We start from the raw sequence: 10,582 nt of genomic DNA, 5'->3' as shown, positions 1-10,582 counted from the left end.
TGCTGCCCTAAGGGAACCCATGCACCTGGGGACTCCTCATTACCCTGCAGACCTTATTGCCAACAGAAAGCCCGGGCATTCACAGCTCCCCAGCAGCTTTCTCCAGCTGCCTGAAGAAGGCTTCGCCTGCCTCCATTTCTTGACCAGCAAGACTGTATCACAGATCTTCTACAACATCACCTCTGCTGGACTGTTCACCAGTCCTTACCCATGCCTTTTTCAGCTGCCCCCAAGCAAAGCTCCCCCTATCCTAGTAAGCCACTCCTTTACATAAAGAACACAGTCCCTCCTGCTTGCCTTCCCACTCAACTTTTCCTAAACAGTCTGTATCCAACCACTGCAGCACTGAAATCAGGACAGCTCTGCCACCAAGTCTCCATAATCCCCTCGAGGTCGGAGCTCTACAGCTGTGATGGACTTCTCTTTCCTCTTGCTTCTGCCTCAATCTGAGTGCACTGGTGCATTGTATAGGGCAGCACATGCCTTGGGAATTGAAGTGTTCATGCAGCCTCCTTTAAGGATCAATGGCTTTTAAACACTTCATGAAGATGCAACTTTGAATTGCACCTGAGGAGGAAAGGTTCTGCATTGTCCTAATTTCCATGCACTACTTAAAGAACAGCAGCTATTTCATCCCCTAAAATGCAGGAATATACCTCTTTTGCTAGTATGATCCTGAGTTACAAAGATATTTCCAGAACTCACTGGTCTCTGCACTGTGTCACTTCTGTTTCCTTCTCACTGCATACCAGGTGCATTAGATAATCCTAACCCATCCTGTCAACCTCTGGCTTATAAATAGCAGAATCAATCCAAAATGTGATGAAAACTCAAACAAAACTGCTGATACAGCAACAAGCCAATGGCCCAAGGGCCAGTTTATGTCAGACTAGGCAGAGTTAGAGGATAAAAACACATGATACACCACTAGTACTTTGAACGCCCTCATTTGCACAGAGATCTAAATGATGCTCCACCACATATGGGTTCAGTACACAGACAAGGGCATGAGACAAACAGGTTTCCTTTAAATTACACTCTTCAACAGCTATCTGAACTTAGTTCTGTATAAAAAAGAACAAACCCAAAGATGTACAACATCAGAACCTTCCCATTCAGCTTGAAGCAGAACAGGTACTTACCATAAGCATCTTCATCTGGCTCCCCGCTGCTAGCAGAGTCGTACTCTAATACTGTCCGGTACATGCTGTAGCCTAGTTGCTTATACATATTTACTGCAACTTGATTTGATACTCTCACAAAGTGATCCACAAAAAATCCACTCTTTCTTTGTAAAAATAAATAAAGAAAGTAAGGAAGAGGTTGTGAACATATTTCCAAATAATAATCCATAGCCTGTAATCAGACCAGAATTAGGTCAGATGATATGGTACACTAATAAAACATCTTTCATACTGTTTAGAAACAGATTTGGTACAGGCACAAGTATTATTACAAAATTTTTACAAAAAAAAGAACAAGACAAGTTAAACAACCACATAAGCCTCACTACTGTAAGAAATGAAAAAAAAAATCTAGATTGCACTAACTTAGGGACTGCCTCATTTAAAATACACAGGGGTTGGGGGGTGGAGAAAGAAAAATCACGCATCACATTCAGTTCTCCAAATGGATATAGAACTTTTCACAGGGCAAATTCTTCAAAACATTGTACTATTTTTGGATTTTATCAACTACAGTGGGGTTGCCCTACCAGCACGTGTTGAGGACATTTTTCCATCGCTTGATTTGACACTAAATTTTCTGTAGGTACAAGTAACCCAAAGCGATGGGGAAAGCAAGCTAAGATGTTGCCTCAAGCACATAACTTGGTGCTCTTTTCTGGGATGGAATATATAACCAGTTATTTCCTTTTGTGCAGAAACTATTTAGGCTTATTTTGCCTCAGAAAGCAACCTACAGAGGCCTCCATCTCTGCCTTTCACTGCACAGAGCTAGACCCAGGGGCTTCATGGGATCTCCTTCAACTTTATCATGATGCCCAGTGGTACTATCCACTTCTCAGAAGGGACCATCTTCTAACTGCATCCTCTAAAGAAGAGCTTCCCTCCTCTTCACTTGTTTCAGGAGAGCATACCCCCATAGATTTCCTTTGCAATGTACCAATGTACCTTTGCAACAATCTTCTGGGCTTCAAGAATTTGTGCACAGTTCCTACTGTGACCCAACTCTGTATTTACTCCTGAACTTCACTGATCCTAGAAGCGTATCTGGATCTCCAGAGCTGAGTGTAGATCAGACATCTCCAATAGCTGTTCCAGATCTGCTCTCTGAAGAGGATATGAAGCGTCTGGATCCAGCATTCCTCCTTCAACCTTCAGCACTTTTCCACCACAACAAACTGCTACAGTAATCTGGAAAACTCGTTTATGTAACAATTTCAGCTGCACTAGTATTCAGCTCCCCTCTTTCCATTCTTGCTACTGGTAGAGGTGAGATCACATAGGAAGTTATATACCTTCAACTTGTGAATAAAGTTGCTTTGCTATTTAGAAAGATGAACTCCCATGAGGTTGTGCAGGTGGTTTCCAGCAAACAGGCATCCTCCACATATGAAAAACAGAGTATTTGCAAAGGATTTGTATAACGTGGGAATTCAGAATGTAAAACTACAATTGCTCATCAAGCCTGTAAAAAAATGAGCATATTTATCAAAATAGATGCCAACAAAAGGCTCTAAAGCTGCATACCTTATTTCTATTGAAAAGCACATTTTTTTTTTTCAAGAATGTATCAGAGAAGGGATTCATGAGCACTGTTTGGAGAACAAATGGGGTTAAAATAGCAAAGCTTTCAGGAGATACCAAAGGAATGGGTGAAGGGGAATATGATGAAAGAAATATGCCTTAGAAGGTGAGTACATGACTGTTTTGAGAGTCAGCAGTGGAGAAGGATGTCATGAAAAGTCATTATCTTCCTCCTCCAGCCCTCTAAGGTGTTATAAATGTAATAGATTGGGATGTATATAAGGAGTGCACATAAAAGAAAAGAGACACCTGCCTGGAGATCATCTCTGCCGGGACTCGAACCCGGAACCTCTGGATTAGAAGTCCAGCGCGCTCGTCCATTGCGCCACAGAGACCTCACCATGAATGCAGCATCAGCACCAGAACTGAAAAATCCCATACCCCCCTGCATCACTGCAGGGAGATCTTGGTATCCTGCTTCTACTATACAGCACTGAGGCAGTGTGAAAACCTGGTGACAAGATCCATCTCCCTGCAAATCAACTTCTCTTAGCATCCCTTCTTTCCACAGGGACAGGCAATAATTCTGGGTATGATCCATATCTCCCTCAGCAGCACGGATGGAGCAAAAACCTGGATGTAGGATTATCGTCTGTATCTCTGGCAAGCTTTCTGGTACAGCATCTCTGACTCAATCGAGGAAAGAGCTAAATCCTGGAGTAGAGTTAATTACTGCATTTCCCACAGCATCATGATAGCATCCTCAGTGCAAAAGCCAAGAAAGATAAAGATGAAAGAGGATTTAGCTTACAATGCCGAACTCTGTCAATGATGAAGACTTGGTTTGTCACAAAAAAAGATGCAGCAACCTGTGGTTTAACAGAGACATAAAAGAAAAAGCAATCATAGTGTTTTTTTAAAACTGTCAATCAAGGCTTTAATTTTTACTCTAAGTGCATCTTCCATTAGAAAAAATATTAGAAACCATAAAAAAAAAATGGAAATATCTTTTTAAATCCYCTGAGTTATTAGGCAATTAATCACATTCTGCACATGACTCTTTGCTGTGACAAACTACATTTTGCATTTCTAAACTGCATGGTCTCTGGAGGATCATTTACTCCCAAACATGCTCATAATTAGGGAGAAATTGAGCTGTCAAATCACAAGGTGCTACAAATAAGACGCATGCCCAGCACTGACAACCTCAGCTTATCCAAGGCAAAAACAAACCCTTTGGTTTCCCCTTTGCCGATGCTTTGGGGCATTTAGAAAGGTTTATAATGGTCTTAATAAGCACTTTTCAGTGGCCAAAAGGGCAGCTGGGACACTGCAGAATATTGGTGGGGCTGGCATGAACATAGAATCAGTATTTTTTCTTCTTTATTCTGCTTTTCCTTGGAGGAGTCTAAAATCCTGCCACAAGTGGTAAGAACAAATGCAGGGGCACTGTTTCTACCAGGTAAGTCCTCTCCTGCTACAAGAGATATCTAGTAAGTTGAAAAATCTTGAAATAAATTATCCTGTGAATGAGTGCTGATATGGCGTTGTAACACAACCAGTACCTTGAGAAACCTGGAATATAGGGTCTATAGGCTGAATAAAGACAGACCCTAAGAAATTTAACATAGTAAATCTTAGACAAAACTACAAGAAGGGAGAAGCAAATCTGACACAGCTCCTGGCTGCACCAGTTGCATTTCTCATGGAAATGAAAATGCCAAGCCTTTTAATATGATTTCGGGAAGCTGCAGCTCAAAAGCAGTGCCTATTTCAAAGTAATTATCAGTTTTGCTAGGGTAGAGAAAATTTGGAGATGAAGTATTAAATTGTACAAACCTTAGAAGAATGAATACAGCTTTATGTGCATCTGCATTCCAGGAATCAGACAGGACATGCAGTTGAAAAACACCCATATCTGTCTCGTTCAAGCTGGTCTGGGGCTTGTAACTCAGCAATCTGCCTTTCTCTTCCAACCGTACAAGCTTTCACATGTTGGGTAATATATAGCCCATAGTACACATGCCCAAAGCTTTATCTGCAGGCGACATCTGCCCTTGATCATAGCATGCTCCAGTCAACTCTAATTCCCTCATTAGCAGGAATGACTAATGGGGAGTTTGAGCAGGTTCTGACAAAAACTATATATTTCCTATGAAGAAAGTACTGGGAGAACTACCTGCTGCAGTAAAAGAGATGTGCAACAGGCTGCTCCCCCAGAGAGCCTACCCTGGGGAGCAGCACTGCTGGCAGTGCCATCAGGTCCTTTTTTCCTTCTTCACATCCTTGTCCCAGCACACTACTCTTCAGACAGTAGGACATGGCTATGTGCTGCACAGCCCAGGAATGCTTTGCTCATTGCAAGCCCAGAGAAATATACCTCCTCCAGAGCCCTTTGTACTCCTGAAGAAACAAACTGGGACTTTATAGAGAGTAATGGAACATATCCTTTCCCAAGAAGATGTATCTTTGCTGTGCAATGAAGCACAGTAGTTTAAGCTGACAACACACTCCTCTGCACTGCATCTTGTGTACCTACAAGCTCAGCATCAAAGGCTCTCCCTTGCAAATGAGTGCAGCTGCTTAACTCCATCCAGAGAAGAGACCTCAGTTGTGAGTCTCTAAGCCAAACCCACCCCAGCCTAGCATTATCTTAGGAGGTCCTACAGGATGACCACTGCCAACATAGAGAACCATCTGTTCTCCAAGTGTTTGAGGCATGTCAAGTTGCAGGTACCAACTGCTCTCTGCAGACTGGTAGGAAGCAACATGCAATTTCCAAATCCTTGTAGCTGCTTACTAGTCATCTTCATACATTCTCTAATTTGGCCAGACTTTCCTGGGGTGCTGATACCCCTCTGTTATTCCCATATGTGTCAAATAAGGAAAGTAGAAGGGAAGGAAAGTATCATAATAGTGATGCTGAGAACAGAAAAAGTAATGCTGGTAACAAGTAAAGAGGTCTTCACTGCAGATTAATCTGATTGTAATGTATTTCCCAGGGAAAGTCCTATAAATAACATTGACAACAATATGGAAAACTAGTCTGAAGAAAGAAATGAATGTCAGATGGCAGTGAATAATCCCACCTTCACTGAGAAAGGCTGTCTATGCCTGAAAAGAGCTTTTGACCCCCAAGTGTTACAATTACATAATGAACTAAACAAACTAAGCAAAGCCATTTAAATTTCTGTTTAAGCTAAATGTAAGAACAACTTACAGATGCTAACAGGAGACAACAGCTATCGAAGGACATGACACAGTCCAAGCTGGATACCAGTTGCCAGAGGCAGAGACTAGAGTGACCTGTGTAGATGCAAGAAGGTTATTTTTCATGCCAGGGGAAGCCAATAGACTTCTTCCTGTGGGAAGAGATGACTGCAATTTAATAACTGGGGTGGTGTGTTTTGAGATCAGAGGAATGACCCTGTGTAGATAAAGACATAGAGGTGTTTATAATGCAAGCATCATTGGAACATAAAAGTGTTACAGGACTGAAAGAGGTGCAGGGCATCTACCATGCCTGTGGACAGATTAACATCTCACATGTCCTGCACAAGGAAAGTGTGAATCAGCTCCTAGCCCATCCCTAGCTGTCTTCCAGGATCAAATTTGCTCCAACTGGAATGAGCACAAGCCATGGACAAGGATGTAGTATGAACAAACAGGAGCTCAAGGTGAACCCAAATCCCCAATCTGTATGGTTGGCACATATCTCCCCCTTGTTTCCGTGCAGTTTACCTTGTTCTGCTCCCATTTTCTCCCAAGATAATCTACAACATTATAAACAGCTGGAAAAGGCCTTTCGGAAGTTAAAGATTTGAGCAGCAAGATGGCTGTACAATTTCATGTCAAGTTGGTCCAGGACAGCATTGTCAGTGCTGAGTGATTCAAAGTCTCTTTGCATGATTAATTAAAAAGCTAAAAAAAAAAATCCAGAGGATAATATTAGAGTTAGAATTGTGCTAATGTGGTGTTCAAATTATGTTTATGTTTATAGTGTCCAAAACTATCTTATTCTCCAAGAAAACCATCTCCAAGAGTCACCATGTAACCAGTTTCAAATTCAGTTCACATGAAATTTAAAATGGGTTTCTGAGATACTATGTAAAATAACACTATAGATATGCAAGGCTCAAATGCTGGCTGGACAAGAAACGTCATCCTTCCACCTCCATGATCTGTTTAGGGGAAAAGCTAGTTTCTTAAGGTAAGGGTAAAGCCTTAGAAGCTGTGAGCTTTCAGGTCATGAAGGCTGTGTATCTGCAGCAAGAAGGGATTTTTCCCAGCTCTTTACAATAGGCCTGGTATTTCCTGTCTTCTTCCTAAACCTGTAATCCTCTTTTTATTATTCCGTTCTTCCTGTGCCTTAAGTGTGAGAAGCACCTCAATGCATCCAAAATGCAGCCTAATGTCTTGCACTTGATTTTGCCACTACATTACATGGGACTTCAAATTCCTCAGTTCCTTTCTGAGCAAGATTGTGACTGGGCTCATCTAAAAGATAGTCATAAATTATATGTATATTTTTTTTTCCTGATAATTAACATCTCACCTGTGAACCTCAGAGCGAGAAGAATTTGGGGAGCTCTTGGTCTTCAGTGCCACAGGCTGGCATTCACAGCTGTACTGAAGCTGGCTGAGTATGAGCACAATTCAGCAACACAAATGACAGTTTTCCACCAGCCTACAGCTAAATTAACATGTATGTACTTTTAAAAGAAACCAGCCCATAATCTTTTATGACTACTATATATATAGCTGTTTGATTTTCATTTTGCAAGAGTTAATTCCAACAGGAGTTATTCTCATATTCCACATAAGATAGATGAAATGAGAACACGTGATCAGCTCCTRTTAGGAACCTGAAACAGTAACCACTGAAGGTGGTTAAAAGAAGCATCTGAGCAGCAGGAGACAGCAAAGTAGATGTTTCTAGGGAGAAGGTTGGACCCACCAAGTAGAAAATTAGGAGTGTTACTGGCCTATGTGAGGTGGGGCACAAAGATACCTATAGACCTGTTATTTTTGCTGCTGAGAGATTGATGCCACATAGGGGAAGGAGAGCACAAACACAGAATGAAAGCTGTCAAGACAGTGACAGAAAAGGGAAATCCTAGCAAGAACCCCATATCCAATGCCATTTGCAAATGGAGCGCTGATTTTAAAGTTCTGACTTTAAAAAAAAAGAGTAGTTGCAGATAATGAGTTGTATTACCTAGGCATTTATGGCTCAGAATCAATTATATCAGCCATGGACAGTACATGTCTGCCTTGTCACGTCACCAGCCCACAGCAACGTGTCCCAGGTGGGGATCTTAGATATACAGTCCATAAAGAGAAGACAGAGAAAGCTTTAAACAAGGGAGCACTCAGCCTGGGTGAATTCACAAGGAGAGGCTGAGGGGATGACCTCCAGCCCCTCCTAGATCAAGATCCCCTAAAATACCTGCAGGAAAGAAAGACATCCCAGGCTGGGTGTCCAAGATATGTACCAAGCCAAGGGCAAGGCAGAGGAAAGACTCTGAAGTTTATTTTGCACACCCAAAATGATGTAGCTTCAGCTGTGTCTGTAGCAGCACCTGGGACAGCCAAGGATCAGCTCTGCTGCCACATTACAATGGGCCATACCACCTAGCTCTACACGGAAGGCTAATGACAGTGAGATCTACTCTGATTCAAACCCCTTCCCTACTGGCTTGCAACAAGCAACAAAACAGCCTGTGCAGAGCTCATTAGCCACAGAAGTTGCTTAAGCCGTATCAGCAGATAAACATCAAGTCAGGTACTCAGTTGTTTGTACCACACTCCTATGAGCAGAAGAGATGGGATCTTCCAGACCTCAGCCCTGAAAATCTCTACCAAATCTAAGGATATAACTGTCCCCTTTACCTCTCTTCGAGGACTTTGCCAAATTTAATCTTATGCCATTAGAGGCAATAACAGTATACTATTTGGGCAAACACTTATACAGGGAAGATGCTGTGATCCTAGCACCGTTTGGCATGTGCCTCCTCGGCCTTTACAACAGATATATTATGGGGCATCCAAAATAGCAGAGACCATGGCAGTGCATCCTTTAGAAATACTCAGAGAGTCTGCTAGAAACGAGATTAGATGCAATCTCACTGTTACCCATCAAGAAATGCCATCTTTCATGCATACATGTACAAATATAGACAAATATCCAAATTACTTATGAAAACTTCATCAGCAAGATGTTATTTCGGAAATGACCTCTGCCTCCAATCTATAGCAACAATACTTTGATTTGAAGCAGGCAAAAACAGTCCCTGTTATTTATTCTTTACAGAGAACTGCTATTAGCAAGTTCTGCATTCTACTAATACTGTGATACCCAAAATATCATGTTATTTTCACTAAAAAAGCAGACCATGCTGGTAATGCCCACTGAGCATCTTTGAGTGCCAGAGCAGGAAGCTTTATGCCAGCCACTTACTCGAGCTCAGCCAAGTTCCTGTTGTATCCCAAGCTCTCATTAAGCTCAGTGTTTCTGATTTTGTCTTTTTTGTTTAAAAACTAATCGCTTTGCTGCATAACCCAAATTCTATCACTCATCTCTCAGCCTTGTAATGTATTCACCTCTGTGCCATGCTGCAAGAATTGCAATCATCTCTGTGGCTCCCAGGTTTTGCCTTCGTTTCTGCTTTCTTTCCAGCAACGTGGTATTTTCTTGCTGCATCACAGCACCACCACACTGGCTCAGGATATTCTTTCAGCCAGTTCAGGAGTCTCCTGTAGCAGTCCCAGTTGCAGTTTTCCTTGTATATCAGTGCAGGCCTTGGTCTGCTCCAGAAAGTTGAGTGTTCCCCCACTTGCTGTGAAGGCTGTAATTCAAGAAGTCTCTTCTGGCTGCTTTCTTGCAGTTCAGGGCACCCGCAGAGACTTAGTGCGCCTCAGCAGTGGTGCCTTCCTTCCACAGACGTCCTTGGCCCTCCCTCCTCATCTGTGGCCCCCATCCGCTTCCTCCTTGCTTCAACTTTGACTCTTTGCTGACTGATCTGTTCCCTACCGCACACTCCTCACCTCATTTGCCTTCGCATTTTCTCCCGGGATTTGTTCCTTTTTTTCCGGCTCAGCCCCTTCCTGTGCACTTTTTCCCCGGCTCCCCGCTCTCCCTTTGTCCCCTCTCGGCCTGCCCTTTCCGCAGAGGCGGATGTCCCTGGGAGGCCCAGCAGGGAGGGGGTTTCCATGGGGATGGAGGCGGTGGCTGGGACTCTCCAGTAGCAGGGAAAAGCATAAAGAGAAGGCGAGGACAGAAGGACAGCAAACTGGGGGAAGAAGGAGGGTAGGAAGCAGCCGTCTCACCCTTCTAGGCTCCGGAGAGAACACGCATCTGTTCCTGTGGCTCCCACAGAGGGATCTGGGCTAGCAGATAGCCTGCAGAGGGTAATTTACTCACTGGTGCCTGTTTTCTTTTTTTGTTTGTTTGTTTGGGTTTTTTTTTTTTTGTTTGTTTGTTTGTTTTTTTCTCCATTGGAAAGGAAAAGTAACAAAGCAAAAACAGGCAAAAAAACAACATGGAAAGTCCTCAGTTCTTGAATCACTGCTGCAAGGGGGCTGTCCCTGCTGCCGGAGAGACTTCAAAGAGAGGACACTCGCTCACACTGCAAGCAGGAGTCAGTCATTGCTATTGAAGTAGCAGAGTTATTTTACAACTTTCAATAAAACAAATGATCATCTCTGCCTGAAGTGGTTTGCAATGCAGATGTACAACAGCCAAGCAGCAGAATGCATCATAAGTGACACCTTCTGCTRTTACCTTGAGCTGGGTTTTTGCTTTAATTTATATTTCCTGAGTGATTTCCATTTTGTTTGAGGAAAAAATACAAATTAAGAGACATGTAATACAA

General features: G+C 42.7%; 1 long non-coding RNA gene and 1 other non-coding gene across 2 annotated transcripts; both read right to left on the bottom strand.

The window, feature by feature from the left end:
- Positions 1 to 633: 633 nt before the first annotated feature.
- Positions 634 to 9,864, bottom strand: LOC146589837 (uncharacterized). The gene is made up of 3 exons (XR_014897108.1): positions 9,312 to 9,864; positions 3,022 to 3,577; positions 634 to 2,649 (listed from the first exon to the last, which is right to left on the bottom strand). It is a non-coding gene; the product is annotated as an uncharacterized LOC146589837 (long non-coding RNA).
- TRNAR-UCU (transfer RNA arginine (anticodon UCU)) lies at positions 3,030 to 3,103 on the bottom strand. Its single transcript has one exon. It is a non-coding gene; the product is annotated as a tRNA-Arg (tRNA).
- Positions 9,865 to 10,582: the final 718 nt, after the last annotated feature.

This window comes from Rhea americana, unplaced genomic scaffold (genome assembly GCF_003343005.1).
Source record: "Rhea americana isolate MKP2758 unplaced genomic scaffold, rheAme1 scaffold_430, whole genome shotgun sequence".
NCBI classification, from domain to species: Eukaryota; Metazoa; Chordata; class Aves; order Rheiformes; family Rheidae; genus Rhea; species Rhea americana.
Note: the sequence above shows the minus strand (reverse complement) of the source record. Positions and strands in the feature narration are given on the sequence as shown.